The sequence below is a fragment of the Dendrobates tinctorius genome, unplaced genomic scaffold, assembly GCF_039654945.1.
Source record: "Dendrobates tinctorius isolate UK_male_01 unplaced genomic scaffold, ASM3965494v1 ptg000122l, whole genome shotgun sequence".
Classification (NCBI taxonomy): Eukaryota; Metazoa; Chordata; class Amphibia; order Anura; family Dendrobatidae; genus Dendrobates; species Dendrobates tinctorius.
In genome coordinates this window covers 7,655,101-7,671,047 of record NW_027361790.1, presented here as the reverse complement: position 1 = coordinate 7,671,047, position 15,947 = coordinate 7,655,101, and positions in this window count along the sequence as shown.

Genomic DNA, 15,947 nt, shown 5'->3' with positions numbered 1-15,947 from the left:
GGCCGTGAAGTACTCCCCTGGAATTTTTTTACCCTTTATAGCATGTAGACAGATGATGATTTTAGCCGGGGGGAGCACGCTATGACCCCCTGATTGCCAATTTCTCTGTGTTCAGGGGCCCCATTGAGGTATCCCCTTTTAGGTAGCAGTCTGAAGAACGTGTACGCAAAATTTGGGGTTGCTTACACCTTCCCCTCGGGAGTTGTGGGGTCTGAGGCCCCAGAAAGCTGATCCAGGCAGATCATTCTTTAGGAGGGCTGGTTCTTTTTGAGCTTTCGGGGTCCCCTGATCGGCTTCTGGGCATGCTAGCGGGGCGCACAAGGTGGCGTTGGAAAGCTTAGGACCTGCTCTGGGCTTGATAACAGGTCCTGGGGCCGTGAAGTACTCCCCTGGAATTTTTTTACCCTTTATATCATGTAGACAGATGATGATTTTAGCCGTGGGGAGCACGCTATGACCCCCTGATTGCCAATTCCTCTGTGTTCAGGGGCCCCATTGAGGTAGCCCCTTTTAGGTAGCAGTCTGAAGAACGTGTGTGCAAAATTTGGGGTTGCTGGCACCTTCCCCTCGGGAGTTGTGGGGTCTGAGGCCCCAGAAAGCTGATCCAGGCAGATCATTCTTTAGGAGGGCTGGTTCTTTTTGAGCTTTCGGGGTCCCCTGATCGGCTTCTGGGCATGCTAGCGGGGCGCACGAGGTGGCGTTGGAAAGCTTAGGACCTGCTCTGGGCTTGATAACAGGTCCTGGGGCCGTGAAGTACTCCCCTGGAATTTTTTTACCCTTTATAGCATGTAGACAGATGATGATTTTAGCCGGGGGGAGCACGCTATGACCCCCTGATTGCCAATTTCTCTGTGTTCAGGGGCCCCATTGAGGTATCCCCTTTTAGGTAGCAGTCTGAAGAACGTGTGTGCAAAATTTGGGGTTGCTGGCACCTTCCCCTCGGGAGTTGTGGGGTCTGAGGCCCCAGAAAGCTGATCCAGGCAGATCATTCTTTAGGAGGGCTGGTTCTTTTTGATCTTTCGGGGTCCCCTGATCGGCTTCTGGGCATGCTAGCGGGGCGCACGAGGTGGCGTTGGAAAGCTTAGGACCTGCTCTGGGCTTGATAACAGGTCCTGGGGCCGTGAAGTACTCCCCTGGAATTTTTTTACCCTTTATAGCATGTAGACAGATGATGATTTTAGCCGGGGGGAGCACGCTATGACCCCCTGATTGCCAATTCCTCTGTGTTCAGGGGCCCCATTGAGGTAGCCCCTTTTAGGTAGCAGTCTGAAGAACGTGTGTGCAAAATTTGGGGTTGCTGGCACCTTCCCCTCGGGAGTTGTGGGGTCTGAGGCCCCAGAAAGCTGATCCAGGCAGATCATTCTTTAGGAGGGCTGGTTCTTTTTGCGCTTTCGGGGTCCTCTGATCGGCTTCTGGGCATGCTAGCGGGGCGCACGAGGTGGCGTTGGAAAGCTTAGGACCTGCTCTGGGCTTGATAACAGGTCCTGGGGCCGTGAAGTACTCCCCTGGAATTTTTTTACCCTTTATAGCATGTAGACAGATGATGCTTTTAGCCGGGGCCAGCAAGCTATGACCCCCTGATTGCCAATTCCTCTGTGTTCAGGGGCCCCATTGAGGTAGCCCCTTTTAGGTAGCAGTCTGAAGAACGTGTGTGCAAAATTTGGGGTTGCTGGCACCTTCCCCTCGGGAGTTGTGGGGTCTGAGGCCCCAGAAAGCTGATCCAGGCAGATCATTCTTTAGGAGGGCTAGTTCTTTTTGAGCTTTCGGGGTCCCCTGATCGGCTTCTGGGCATGCTAGCGGGGCGCACGAGGTGGCGTTGGAAAGCTTAGGACCTGCTCTGGGCTTGATAACAGGTCCTGGGGCCGTGAAGTACACCCCTGGAATTTTATTACCCTTTATAGCATGTAGACAAATGATGATTTTAGCCGGGGGGAAGCACGCTATGACCCCCTGATTGCCAATTCCTCTGTGTTCAGGGGCCCCATAGAGGTAGCCCCTTTTAGGTAGCAGTCTGAAGAACGTGTGTGCAAAATTTGGGGTTGCTGGCACCTTCCCCTCGGGAGTTGTGGGGTCTGAGGCCCCAGAAAGCTGATCCAGACAGATCATTCTTTAGGAGGGCTGGTTCTTTTTGAGCTTTCGGGGTCCCCTGATCGGCTTCTGGGCATGCTAGCGGGGAGCACAAGGTGGCGTTGGAAAGCTTAGGACCTGCTCTGGGCTTGATAACAGGTCCTGGGGCCGTGAAGTACTCCCCTGGAATTTTTTTACCCTTTATAGCATGTAGACAGATGATGTTTTTAGCCGGGGGGAGCACGCTATGACCCCCTGATTGCCAATTCCTCTGTGTTCAGGGGCCCCATTGAGGTATCCCCTTTTAGGTAGCAGTCTGAAGAACGTGTGTGCAAAATTTGGGGTTGCTGGCACCTTCCCCTCGGGAGTTGTGGGGTCTGAGGCCCCAGAAAGCTGATCCAGGCAGATCATTCTTTAGGAGGGCTGGTTCTTTTTGAGCTTTCGGGGTCCCCTGATCGGCTTCTGGGCATGCTAGCGGGGCGCACGAGGTGGCGTTGGAAAGCTTAGGACCTGCTCTGGGCTTGATAACAGGTCCTGGGGCCGTGAAGTACTCCCCTGGAATTTTTTTACCCTTTATAGCATGTAGACAGATGATGATTTTAGCCGGGGGGAGCACGCTATGACCCCCTGATTGCCAATTTCTCTGTGTTCAGGGGCCCCATTGAGGTATCCCCTATTAGGTAGCAGTCTGAAGAACGTGTACGCAAAATTTGGGGTTGCTTACACCTGCCCCTCGGGAGTTGTGGGGTCTGAGGCCCCAGAAAGCTGATCCAGGCAGATCATTCTTTAGGAGGGCTGGTTCTTTTTGAGCTTTCGGGGTCCCCTGATCGGCTTCTGGGCATGCTAGCGGGGCGCACGAGGTGGCGTTGGAAAGCTTAGGACCTGCTCTGGGCTTGATAACAGGTCCTGGGGCCGTGAAGTACTCCCCTGGAATTTTTTTACCCTTTATATCATGTAGACAGATGATGATTTTAGCCGTGGGGAGCACGCTATGACCCCCTGATTGCCAATTCCTCTGTGTTCAGGGGCCCCATTGAGGTAGCCCCTTTTAGGTAGCAGTCTGAAGAACGTGTGTGCAAAATTTGGGGTTGCTGGCACCTTCCCCTCGGGAGTTGTGGGGTCTGAGGCCCCAGAAAGCTGATCCAGGCAGATCATTCTTTAGGAGGGCTGGTTCTTTTTGATCTTTCGGGGTCCCCTGATCGGCTTCTGGGCATGCTAGCGGGGCGCACGAGGTGGCGTTGGAAAGCTTAGGACCTGCTCTGGGCTTGATAACAGGTCCTGGGGCCGTGAAGTACTCCCCTGGAATTTTTTTACCCTTTATAGCATGTAGACAGATGATGATTTTAGCCGGGGGGAGCACGCTATGACCCCCTGATTGCCAATTCCTCTGTGTTCAGGGGCCCCATTGAGGTAGCCCCTTTTAGGTAGCAGTCTGAAGAACGTGTGTGCAAAATTTGGGGTTGCTGGCACCTTCCCCTCGGGAGTTGTGGGGTCTGAGGCCCCAGAAAGCTGATCCAGACAGATCATTCTTTAGGAGGGCTGGTTCTTTTTGAGCTTTCGGGGTCCCCTGATCGGCTTCTGGGCATGCTAGCGGGGCGCACGAGGTGGCGTTGGAAAGCTTAGGACCTGCTCTGGGCTTGATAACAGGTCCTGGGGCCGTGAAGTACTCCCCTGGAATTTTTTTACCCTTTATAGCATGTAGACAGATGATGATTTTAGCCGGGGGGAGCACGCTATGACCCCCTGATTGCCAATTCCTCTGTGTTCAGGGGCCCCATTGAGGTAGCCCCTTTTAGGTAGCAGTCTGAAGAACGTGTGTGCAAAATTTGGGGTTGCTGGCACCTTCCCCTCGGGAGTTGTGGGGTCTGAGGCCCCAGAAAGCTGATCTAGGCAGATCATTCTTTAGGAGGGCTGGTTCTTTTTGATCTTTCGGGGTCCCCTGATCGGCTTCTGGGCATGCTAGCGGGGCGCACGAGGTGGCGTTGGAAAGCTTAGGACCTGCTCTGGGCTTGATAACAGGTCCTGGGGCCGTGAAGTACTCCCCTGGAATTTTTTTACCCTTTATAGCATGTAGACAGATGATGATTTTAGCCGGGGGGAGCACGCTATGACCCCCTGATTGCCAATTCCTCTGTGTTCAGGGGCCCCATTGAGGTAGCCCCTTTTAGGTAGCAGTCTGAAGAACGTGTGTGCAAAATTTGGGGTTGCTGGCACCTTCCCCTCGGGAGTTGTGGGGTCTGAGGCCCCAGAAAGCTGATCCAGACAGATCATTCTTTAGGAGGGCTGGTTCTTTTTGATCTTTCGGGGTCCCCTGATCGGCTTCTGGGCATGCTAGCGGGGCGCACGAGGTGGCGTTGGAAAGCTTAGGACCTGCTCTGGGCTTGATAACAGGTCCTGGGGCTGTGAAGTACTCCCCTGGAATTTTTTTACCCTTTATAGCATGTAGACAGATGATGATTTTAGCCGGGGGGAGCACGCTATGACCCCCTGATTGCCAATTCCTCTGTGTTCAGGGGCCCCATTGAGGTAGCCCCTTTTAGGTAGCAGTCTGAAGAACGTGTGTGCAAAATTTGGGGTTGCTGGAACCTTCCCCTCGGGAGTTGTGGGGTCTGAGGCCCCAGAAAGCTGATCCAGACAGATCATTCTTTAGGAGGGCTGGTTCTTTTTGAGCTTTCGGGGTCCCCTGATCGGCTTCTGGGCATGCTAGCGGGGCGCACGAGGTGGCGTTGGAAAGCTTAGGACCTGCTCTGGGCTTGATAACAGGTCCTGGGGCCGTGAAGTACTCCCCTGGAATTTTTTTACCCTTTATAGCATGTAGACAGATGATGATTTTAGCCGGGGGGAGCACGCTATGACCCCCTGATTGCCAATTTCTCTGTGTTCAGGGGCCCCATTGAGGTATCCCCTTTTAGATAGCAGTCTGAAGAACGTGTGTGCAAAATTTGGGGTTGCTGGCACCTTCCCCTCGGGAGTTGTGGGGTCTGAGGCCCCAGAAAGTTGATCCAGGCAGATCATTCTTTAGGAGGGCTGGTTCTTTTTGAGCTTTCGGGGTCCCCTGATCGGCTTCTGGGCATGCTAGCGGGGCGCACGAGGTGGCGTTGGAAAGCTTAGGACCTGCTCTGGGCTTGATAACAGGTCCTGGGGCCGTGAAGTACTCCCCTGGAATTTTTTTACCCTTTATAGCATGTAGACAGATGATAATTTTAGCCGGGGGGGAGCACGCTATGACCCCCTGATTGCCAATTCCTCTGTGTTCAGGGGCCCAATGAAGTAGCCCCTTTTAGGTAGCAGTCTGAAGAACGTGTGTGCAAAATTTGGGGTTGCTGGCACCTTCCCCTCGGGAGTTGTGGGGTCTGAGGCCCCAGAAAGCTGATCCAGGCAGATCATTCTTTAGGAGGGCTGGTTCTTTTTGCGCTTTCGGGGTCCTCTGATCGGCTTCTGGGCATGCTAGCGGGGCGCACGAGGTGGCGTTGGAAAGCTTAGGACCTTCTCTGGGCTTGATAACAGGTCCTGGGGCCGTGAAGTACTCCCCTGGAATTTTTTTACCCTTTATAGCATGTAGACAGATGATGCTTTTAGCCGGGGCGAGCAAGCTATGACCCCCTGATTGCCAATTCCTCTGTGTTCAGGGGCCCCATAGAGGTAGCCCCTTTTAGGTAGCAGTCTGAAGAACGTGTGTGCAAAATTTGGGGTTGCTGGCACCTTCCCCTCGGGAGTTGTGGGGTCTGAGGCCCCAGAAAGCTGATCCAGACAGATCATTCTTTAGGAGGGCTGGTTCTTTTTGAGCTTTCGGGGTCCCCTGATCGGCTTCTGGGCATGCTAGCGGGGCGCACAAGGTGGCGTTGGAAAGCTTAGGACCTGCTCTGGGCTTGATAACAGGTCCTGGGGCCGTGAAGTACTCCCCTGGAATTTTTTTACCCTTTATAGCATGTAGAGAGATGATGTTTTTAGCCGGGGGGAGCACGCTATGACCCCCTGATTGCCAATTCCTCTGTGTTCAGGGGCCCCATTGAGGTATCCCCTTTTAGGTAACAGTCTGAAGAACGTGTGTGCAAAATTTGGGGTTGCTGGCACCTTCCCCTCGGGAGTTGTGGGGTCTGAGGCCCCAGAAAGCTGATCCAGGCAGATCATTCTTTAGGAGGGCTGGTTCTTTTTGATCTTTCGGGGTCCCCTGATCGGCTTCTGGGCATGCTAGCGGGGCGCACGAGGTGGCGTTGGAAAGCTTAGGACCTGCTCTGGGCTTGATAACAGGTCCTGGGGCCGTGAAGTACTCCCCTGGAATTTTTTTACCCTTTATAGCATGTAGACAGATGATGATTTTAGCCGGGTGGAGCACGCTATGACCCCCTGATTGCCAATTTCTCTGTGTTCAGGGGCCCCATTGAGGTATCCCCTTTTAGGTAGCAGTCTGAAGAACGTGTACGCAAAATTTGGGGTTGCTTACACCTGCCCCTCGGGAGTTGTGGGGTCTGAGGCCCCAGAAAGCTGATCCAGGCAGATCATTATTTAGGAGGGCTGGTTCTTTTTGAGCTTTCGGGGTCCCCTGATCGGCTTCTGGGCATGCTAGCGGGACGCACGAGGTGGCGTTGGAAAGCTTAGGACCTTCTCTGGGCTTGATAACAGGTCCTGGGGCCGTGAAGTACTCCCCTGGAATTTTTTTACCCTTTATATCATGTAGACAGATGATGATTTTAGCCGTGGGGAGCACGCTATGACCCCCTGATTGCCAATTCCTCTGTGTTCAGGGGCCCCATTGAGGTAGCCCCTTTTAGGTAGCAGTCTGAAGAACGTGTGTGCAAAATTTGGGGTTGCTGGCACCTTCCCCTCGGGAGTTGTGGGGTCTGAGGCCCCAGAAAGCTGATCCAGACAGATCATTCTTTAGGAGGGCTGGTTCTTTTTGAGCTTTCGGGGTCCCCTGATCGGCTTCTGGGCATGCTAGCGGGGCGCACGAGGTGGCGTTGGAAAGCTTAGGACCTGCTCTGGGCTTGATAACAGGTCCTGGGGCCGTGAAGTACTCCCCTGGAATTTTTTTACCCTTTATAGCATGTAGACAGATGATGATTTTAGCCGGGGGGAGCACGCTATGACCCCCTGATTGCCAATTTCTCTGTGTTCAGGGGCCCCATTGAGGTATCCCCTTTTAGGTAGCAGTCTGAAGAACGTGTGTGCAAAATTTGGGGTTGCTGGCACCTTCCCCTCGGGAGTTGTGGGGTCTGAGGCCCCAGAAAGTTGATCCAGGCAGATCATTCTTTAGGAGGGCTGGTTCTTTTTGAGCTTTCGGGGTCCCCTGATCGGCTTCTGGGCATGCTAGCGGGGCGCACGAGGTGGCGTTGGAAAGCTTAGGACCTGCTCTGGGCTTGATAACAGGTCCTGGGGCCGTGAAGTACTCCCCTGGAATTTTTTTACCCTTTATAGCATGTAGACAGATGATGATTTTAGCCGGGGGGGGAGCACGCTATGACCCCCTGATTGCCAATTCCTCTGTGTTCAGGGGCCCCATTGAGGTAGCCCCTTTTAGGTAGCAGTCTGAAGAACGTGTGTGCAAAATTTGGGGTTGCTGGCACCTTCCCCTCGGGAGTTGTGGGGTCTGAGGCCCCAGAAAGCTGATCCAGGCAAATCATTCTTTAGGAGGGCTGGTTCTTTTTGAGTTTTCGGGGTCCCCTGATCGGCTTCTGGGGATGCTAGCGGGGCGCACGAGGTGGCGTTGGAAAGCTTAGGACCTGCTCTGGGCTTGATAACAGGTCCTGGGGCCGTGAAGTACTCCCCTGGAATTTTTTTACCCTTTATAACATGTAGACAGATGATGATTTTATCCGGGGGGGAGCACGCTATGACCCCCTGATTGCCAATTCCTCTGTGTTCAGGGGCCCCATTGAGGTAGACCCTTTTAGATAGCAGTCTGAAGAACGTGTGTGCAAAATTTGGGGTTGCTGGCACCTTCCCCTCGGGAGTTGTGGGGTCTGAGGCCCCAGAAAGCTGATCCAGGCAGATCATTCTTTAGGAGGGCTGATTCTTTTTGCGCTTTCGGGGTCCTCTGATCGGCTTCTGGGCATGCTAGCGGGGCGCACGAGGTGGCGTTGGAAAGCTTAGGACCTGCTCTGGGCTTGATAACAGGTCCTGGGGCCGTGAAGTACTCCCCTGGAATTTTTTTACCCTTTATAGCATGTAGACAGATGATGATTTTAGCCGGGGCGAGCACACTATCACCCCCTGATTGCCAATTCCTCTGTGTTCAGGGGCCCCATTGAGGTAGCCCCTTTTAGGTAGCAGTCTGAAGAACGTGTGTGCAAAATTTGGGGTTGCTGGCACCTTCCCCTCGGGAGTTGTGCGGTCTGAGGCCCCAGAAAGCTGATCCAGGCTGATCATTCTTTAGGAGGGCTGGTTCTTTTTGCGCTTTCGGGGTCCTCTGATCGGCTTCTGGGCATGCTAGCGGGGCGCACGAGGTGGCGTTGGAAAGCTTAGGACCTGCTCTGGGCTTGATAACAGGTCCTGGGGCCATGAAGTACTCCCCTGGAATTTTTTTACCCTTTATAGCATGTAGACAGATGATGATTTTAGCCGGGGCGAGCACGCTATGACCCCCTGATTGCCAATTCCTCTGTGTTCAGGGGCCCCATTGAGGTAGCCCCTTTTAGGTAGCAGTCTGAAGAACGTGTGTGCAAAATTTGGGGTTGCTGGCACCTTCCCCTCGGGAGTTGTGGGGTCTGAGGCCCCAGAAAGCTGATCCAGGCAGATCATTCTTTAGGAGGGCTGGTTCTTTTTGAGCTTTCGGGGTCCCCTGATCGGCTTCTTGGCATGCTAGCGGGGCGCACGAGGTGGCGTTGGAAAGCTTAGGACCTGCTCTGGGCTTCATAACAGGTCCTGGGGCCGTGAAGTACTCCCCTGGAATTTTTTTACCCTTTATAGCATGTAGACAGATGATGATTTTAGCCGGGGGGAGCACGCTATGACCCCCTGATTGCCAATTCCTCTGTGTTCAGGGGCCCCATTGAGGTAGCCCCTTTTAGGTAGCAGTCTGAAGAACGTGTGTGCAAAATTTGGGGTTGCTGGCACCTTCCCCTCGGGAGTTGTGGGGTCTGAGGCCCCAGAAAGCTGATCCAGGCAGATCATTCTTTAGGAGGGCTGGTTCTTTTTGAGCTTTCGGGGTCCCCTGATCGGCTTCTGGGCATGCTAGCGGGGCGCACGAGGTGGCGTTGGAAAGCTTAGTACCTGCTCTGGGCTTCATAATAGGTCCTGGGGCCGTGAAGTACTCCCCTGGAATTTTTTTACCCTTTATAGTATGTAGACAGATGATGATTTTAGCCGGGGGGAGCACGCTATGACCCCCTGATTGCCAATTTCTCTGTGTTCAGGGGCCCCATTGAGGTATTCCCTTTTAGGTAGCAGTCTGAAGAACGTGTGTGCAAAATTTGGGGTTGCTGGCACCTTCCCCTCGGGAGTTGTGGGGTCTGAGGCCCCAGAAAGCTGATCTAGGCAGATCATTCTTTAGGAGGGCTGGTTCTTTTTGAGCTTTCGGGGTCCCCTGATCGGCTTCTGGGCATGCTAGCGGGGCGCACGAGGTGGCGTTGGAAAACTTAGGACCTGCTCTGGGCTTGATAACAGGTCCTGGGGCCGTGAAGTACTCCCCTGGAATTTTTTTACCCTTTATAGCATGTAGACAGATGATGATTTTAGCCGGGGGGAGCACGCTATGACTCCCTGATTGCCAATTTCTCTGTGTTCAGGGGCCCCATTGAGGTATCCCCTTTTAGGTAGCAGTCTGAAGAACGTGTGTGCAAAATTTGGGGTTGCTGGCTCCTTCCCCTCGGGAGTTGTGGGGTCTGAGGCCCCAGAAAGTTGATCCAGGCAGATCATTCTTTAGGAGGGCTGGTTCTTTTTGAGCTTTCGGGGTCCCCTGATCGGCTTCTGGGCATGCTAGCGGGGCGCACGAGGTGGCGTTGGAAAGCTTAGGACCTGCTCTGGGCTTGATAACAGGTCCTGGGGCCGTGAAGTACTCCCCTGGAATTTTTTTACCCTTTATAGCATGTAGACAGATGATGATTTTAGCCGGGTGGGAGCACGCTATGACCCCCTGATTGCCAATTCCTCTGTGTTCAGGGGCCCCATTGAGGTAGCCCCTTTTAGGTAGCAGTCTGAAGAACGTGTGTGCAAAATTTGGGGTTGCTGGCACCTTCCCCTCGGGAGTTGTGGGGTCTGAGGCCCCAGAAAGCTGATCCAGGCAAATCATTCTTTAGGAGGGCTGGTTCTTTTTGAGCTTTCGGGGTCCCCTGATCGGCTTCTGGGCATGCTAGCGGGGCGCACGAGGTGGCGTTGGAAAGCTTAGGACCTGCTCTGGGCTTGATAACAGGTCCTGGGGCCGTGAAGTACTCCCCTGGAATTTTTTTACCCTTTATAGCATGTAGACAGATGATGATTTTATCCGGGGGGGAGCACGCTATGACCCCCTGATTGCCAATTCCTCTGTGTTCAGGGGCCCCATTGAGGTAGACCCTTTTAGGTAGCAGTCTGAAGAACGTGTGTGCAAAATTTGGGGTTGCTGGCACCTTCCCCTCGGGAGTTGTGGGGTCTGAGGCCCCAGAAAGCTGATCCAGGCAGATCATTCTTTAGGAGGGCTGGTTCTTTTTGCGCTTTCGGGGTCCTCTGATCGGCTTCTGGGCATGCTAGCGGGGCGCACGAGGTGGCGTTGGAAAGCTTAGGACCTGCTCTGGGCTTGATAACAGGTCCTGGGGCCGTGAAGTACTCCCCTGGAATTTTTTCACCCTTTATAGCATGTAGACAGATGATGATTTTAGCCGGGGCGAGCACACTATCACCCCCTGATTGCCAATTCCTCTGTGTTCAGGGGCCCCATTGAGGTAGCCCCTTTTAGGTAGCAGTCTGAAGAACGTGTGTGCAAAATTTGGGGTTGCTGGCACCTTCCCGTCGGGAGTTGTGCGGTCTGAGGCCCCAGAAAGCTGATCCAGGCTGATCATTCTTTAGGAGGGCTGGTTCTTTTTGCGCTTTCGGGGTCCTCTGATCGGCTTCTGGGCATGCTAGCGGGGCGCACGAGGTGGCGTTGGAAAGCTTAGGACCTGCTCTGGGCTTGATAACAGGTCCTGGGGCCATGAAGTACTCCCCTGGAATTTTTTTACCCTTTATAGCATGTAGACAGATGATGATTTTAGCCGGGGCGAGCACGCTATGACCCCCTGATTGCCAATTCCTCTGTGTTCAGGGGCCCCATTGAGGTAGCCCCTTTTAGGTAGCAGTCTGAAGAACGTGTGTGCAAAATTTGGGGTTGCTGGCACCTTCCCCTCGGGAGTTGTGGGGTCTGAGGCCCCAGAAAGCTGATCCAGGCAGATCATTCTTTAGGAGGGCTGGTTCTTTTTGAGCTTTCGGGGTCCCCTGATCGGCTTCTTGGCATGCTAGCGGGGCGCACGAGGTGGCGTTGGAAAGCTTAGGACCTGCTCTGGGCTTCATAACAGGTCCTGGGGCCGTGAAGTACTCCCCTGGAATTTTTTTACCCTTTATAGCATGTAGACAGATGATGATTTTAGCCGGGGGGAGCACGCTATGACCCCCTGATTGCCAATTCCTCTGTGTTCAGGGGCCCCATTGAGGTAGCCCCTTTTAGGTAGCAGTCTGAAGAACGTGTGTGCAAAATTTGGGGTTGCTGGCACCTTCCCCTCGGGAGTTGTGGGGTCTGAGGCCCCAGAAAGCTGATCCAGGCAGATCATACTTTAGGAGGGCTGGTTCTTTTTGCGCTTTCGGGGTCCCCTGATCGGCTTCTGGGCATGCTAGCGGGGCGCACGAGGTGGCGTTGGAAAGCTTAGGACCTGCTCTGGGCTTGATAACAGGTCCTGGGGCCGTGAAGTACTCCCCTGGAATTTTTTTACCCTTTATAGCATGTAGACAGATGATGATTTTAGCCGGGGCGAGCAAGCTATGACCCCCTGATTGCCAATTCCTCTGTGTTCAGGGGCCCCATTGAGGTAGCCCCTTTTAGGTAGCAGTCTGAAGAACGTGTGTGCAAAATTTGGGGTTGCTGGCACCTTCCCCTCGGGAGTTGTGGGGTCTGAGGCCCCAGAAAGCTGATCCAGGCAGATCATTCTTTAGGAGGGCTGGTTCTTTTTGAGCTTTCGGGGTCCCCTGATCGGCTTCTGGGCATGCTAGCGGGGCGCACGAGGTGGCGTTGGAAAGCTTAGGACCTGCTCTGGGCTTGATAACAGGTCCTGGGGCCGTGAAGTACTCCCCTGGAATTTTTTTACCCTTTATAGCATGTAGACAGATGATGATTTTAGCCGGGGGGAGCACGCTATGACCCCCTGATTGCCAATTTCTCTGTGTTCAGGGGCCCCATTGAGGTATCCCCTTTAAGGTAGCAGTCTGAAGAACGTGTGTGCAAAATTTGGGGTTGCTGGCACCTTCCCCTCGGGAGTTGTGGGGTCTGAGGCCCCAGAAAGCTGATCCAGGCAGATCATTCTTTAGGAGGGCTGGTTCTTTTTGAGCTTTCGGGGTCCCCTGATCGGCTTCTGGGCATGCTAGCGGGGCGCACGAGGTGGCGTTGGAAAGCTTAGGACCTGCTCTGGGCTTGATATTAGGTCCTGGGGCCGTGAAGTACTCCCCTGGAATTTTTTTACCCTTTATATCATGTAGACAGATGATGATTTTAGCCGGGGGGAGCACGCTATGACCCCCTGATTGCCAATTCCTCTGTGTTCAGGGGCCCCATTGAGGTAGCCCCTTTTAGGTAGCAGTCTGAAGAACGTGTGTGCAAAATTTGGGGTTGCTGGCACCTTCCCCTCGGGAGTTGTGGGGTCTGAGGCCCCAGAAAGCTGATCCAGGCAGATCATTCTTTAGGAGGGCTGGTTCTTTTTGAGCTTTCGGGGTCCCCTGATCGGCTTCTGGGCATGCTAGCGGGGCGCACGAGGTGGCGTTGGAAAGCTTAGGACCTGCTCTGGGCTTGATAACAGGTCCTGGGGCCGTGAAGTACTCCCCTGGAATTTTTTTACCCTTTATAGCATGTAGACAGATGATGATTTTAGCCGGGGGGAGCACGCTATGACCCCCTGATTGCCAATTTATCTGTGTTCAGGGGCCCCATTGAGGTACCCCATTTTAGGTAGCAGTCTGAAGAACGTGTGTGCAAAATTTGGGGTTGCTGGCACCTTCCCCTCGGGAGTTGTGGGGTCTGAGGTCCCAGAAAGCTGATCCAGGCAGATCATACTTTAGAAGGGCTGGTTCTTTTTGCGCTTTCGGGGTCCCCTGATCGGCTTCTGGGCATGCTAGCGGGGCGCACGAGGTGGCGTTGGAAAGCTTAGGACCTGCTCTGGGCTTGATAAAAGGTCCTGGGGCCGTGAAGTACTCCCCTGGAATTTTTTTACCCTTTATAGCATGTAGACAGATGATGATTTTAGCCGGGGGGAGCACGCTATGACCCCCTGATTGCCAATTCCTCTGTGTTCAGGGGCCCCATTGAGGTAGCCCCTTTTAGGTAGCAGTCTGAAGAACGTGTGTGCAAAATTTGGCGATGCTGGCACCTTCCCCTCGGGAGTTGTGGGGTCTGAGGCCCCAGAAAGCTGATCCAGGCAGATCATACTTTATGAGGGCTGGTTCTTTTTGCGCTTTCGGGGTCCCCTGATCGGCTTCTAGAATTTCACCCAGAAAACAATGGCGTGTTTTTTTTCCACGTTGCGTTAGTGGTTTTCGATTTAATGTGGCGTTTTACTTTTGTTTTAGGCAAAATGAATGATATTCTCCACTAACAAAGTGCCAGCGAGAAGAGGGGGCCCTGAAATGTGTTTGTGTGTGTGTGGGGGGGGGGTGCGTCCGCAATATGGCGGTATGATACACATGGGTTCAACGTCACCCGAAGTGCGCAGAGCGGGCTCTGTTCACACACAGAGGTGCCGCAACAAAAACATACAAAACACTGAACCTGTTATTGACACAGGCTTCAGATAGCATACAAAATGCTGAACCTGTTAGTGACACAGGCTCCAGGTAAATGCACACTCGGTATCTGGTCACAGGAGCAGGACCCAAGACAGAGAAGCTGCGTCCCTCTAGACCTACCGTGTTTGTGGCATCGCTGCTGCGAACGCGAAGAAGGGCTGCAACTGCAGCGCGACGTAGGACACTGCTGCTCGACGACAAAGCCAGATAGCAAGCACGATATCGGACGCTAGCATAGCGGTGCGGTGTGCACAGTGGCTTAAGGCTTGCCTCTGATTGGCGCTGACTGCTAAACTAATACCATATCACCATGCGTAATATCAGAGGGAAGGAGTTTCAAATGAGTCAGTCACCAGAATCATACATCCATCACCATTCACACATAGCAAGTATAGCCTATACTAGCGCATGGCAGAACAGCCATGTGGGTCGCCCTCCCAGGGCTGTTGGGTACTCGGTACCGGGCTGGTCTCTCAGAGGGGAATGTCACAGCAGCGGTGAACCGGTTCGTGGCCCTGGTCACCCATGTAAAAGGGATGAAGTGATGGAATAAAGTTTATGAGTGAATGATTTGTGACGCCACTTGTGGTGTTCGGCAATGAAGGTGTTAAGCCGACGCTGCAGACAGATCCTTTGGGACAGATGGTGGGGTGCAGCAAAGATGGGGTGGCCCTCTACAGTCAGGGCTGTAGTGCCATGCCAGAGCAGATGAAGAGGGTAGGTGTTGAGGAAGAGGGTGTAGTGTTTGGCACAGAGATGTAGCAGTGCTGGAGAGTTTGCAGGAAGAAGGCAAGGACACAACAGGGTGCAATTTCTTTACCTTTACTTTGCTTGGCAAATGCAGTCCAGGGTCCAGATTACAGATGGCACAGGAGCTGGCTAGCCTGGAAGCAACTTAGGAATCTCTCTAGGCAGATGGGTTGTGTAGTCTCCTTCCTAGCGCTTAGTTTTAGGTACTTGCAGTACTGTGTTACACTGAAGTTCCACTTGCTTATTCTCTTTAGAACTCCCTCGTATGACAGACAGCTGTAGCCTTTCTCTTCTGCCTCACACGTCGCTGTTGTGCCTCCGAGTCTTATGTGGAATAGAGCATTTACAGCTTCCTATTCCTCCGGTTTCTGTTGCAGGACCATCAGTGTCCATACAGCCTTGGATACCGGACTCCATATAATGCGCTATAACTGGGAATGAGCCTGAACTCTCTGCTTAATCCCCCAGCTCTTCTCCTCATGTCCACACACATTGCCCTCCTCATACAAACTCCTAATTTCCCCTTCCTGGACCTCAGAGAGCAGCTCTTCCCCCAGTTTTGGGTTCAGAGCTCCCTCTGCTGGGCTGGAATGAGAACTGTGTTGTGTGTTGTGATTAACTGTCAGAGTGATCCTTTATTGCTTCCAAGCACGACATCACACTCCCTAGGAGGAAGGTAATGCCACTGTGGCGACCATACTCCTGGGGATGCCACATTCCCCCCTAGTGCAAGTCAGTACTCCTGGACTGAAGGGAAAACATGTAAACATATAAACAATTATAGATATAACAAGATTTTTAAAAAAATGAAAAATTACAAAAACCAAAGCTGAAAAATAGTCCTAATGATGATTAGTCCATGCGTCAATGTCCATGGTGCAATTCCTGAGCAAGATGGTGAACTATTTACAAGTAGAGTTCTGACCACACATAGTCCTGTGGTCCAATCGTCCATCAAAACAAAATAAGATCTTCAAAAAGTTTCTTGCAGAGTCTCTGTAGGCACATAAACTTCAACAGTTGCATATTTACATTTTAACAATTACAAAACTTATCTATTTGCGGAACCTTAAGGGTGGAATACCTTGGGTACTACGGACAGACCTACATAGCACTGGTGTTGTTGGGGAACTTACTGGATGCCTTGTGTTAACTACTGGTGTAGTGTGTGCTGTACTGGCTACAATACTGGTGCT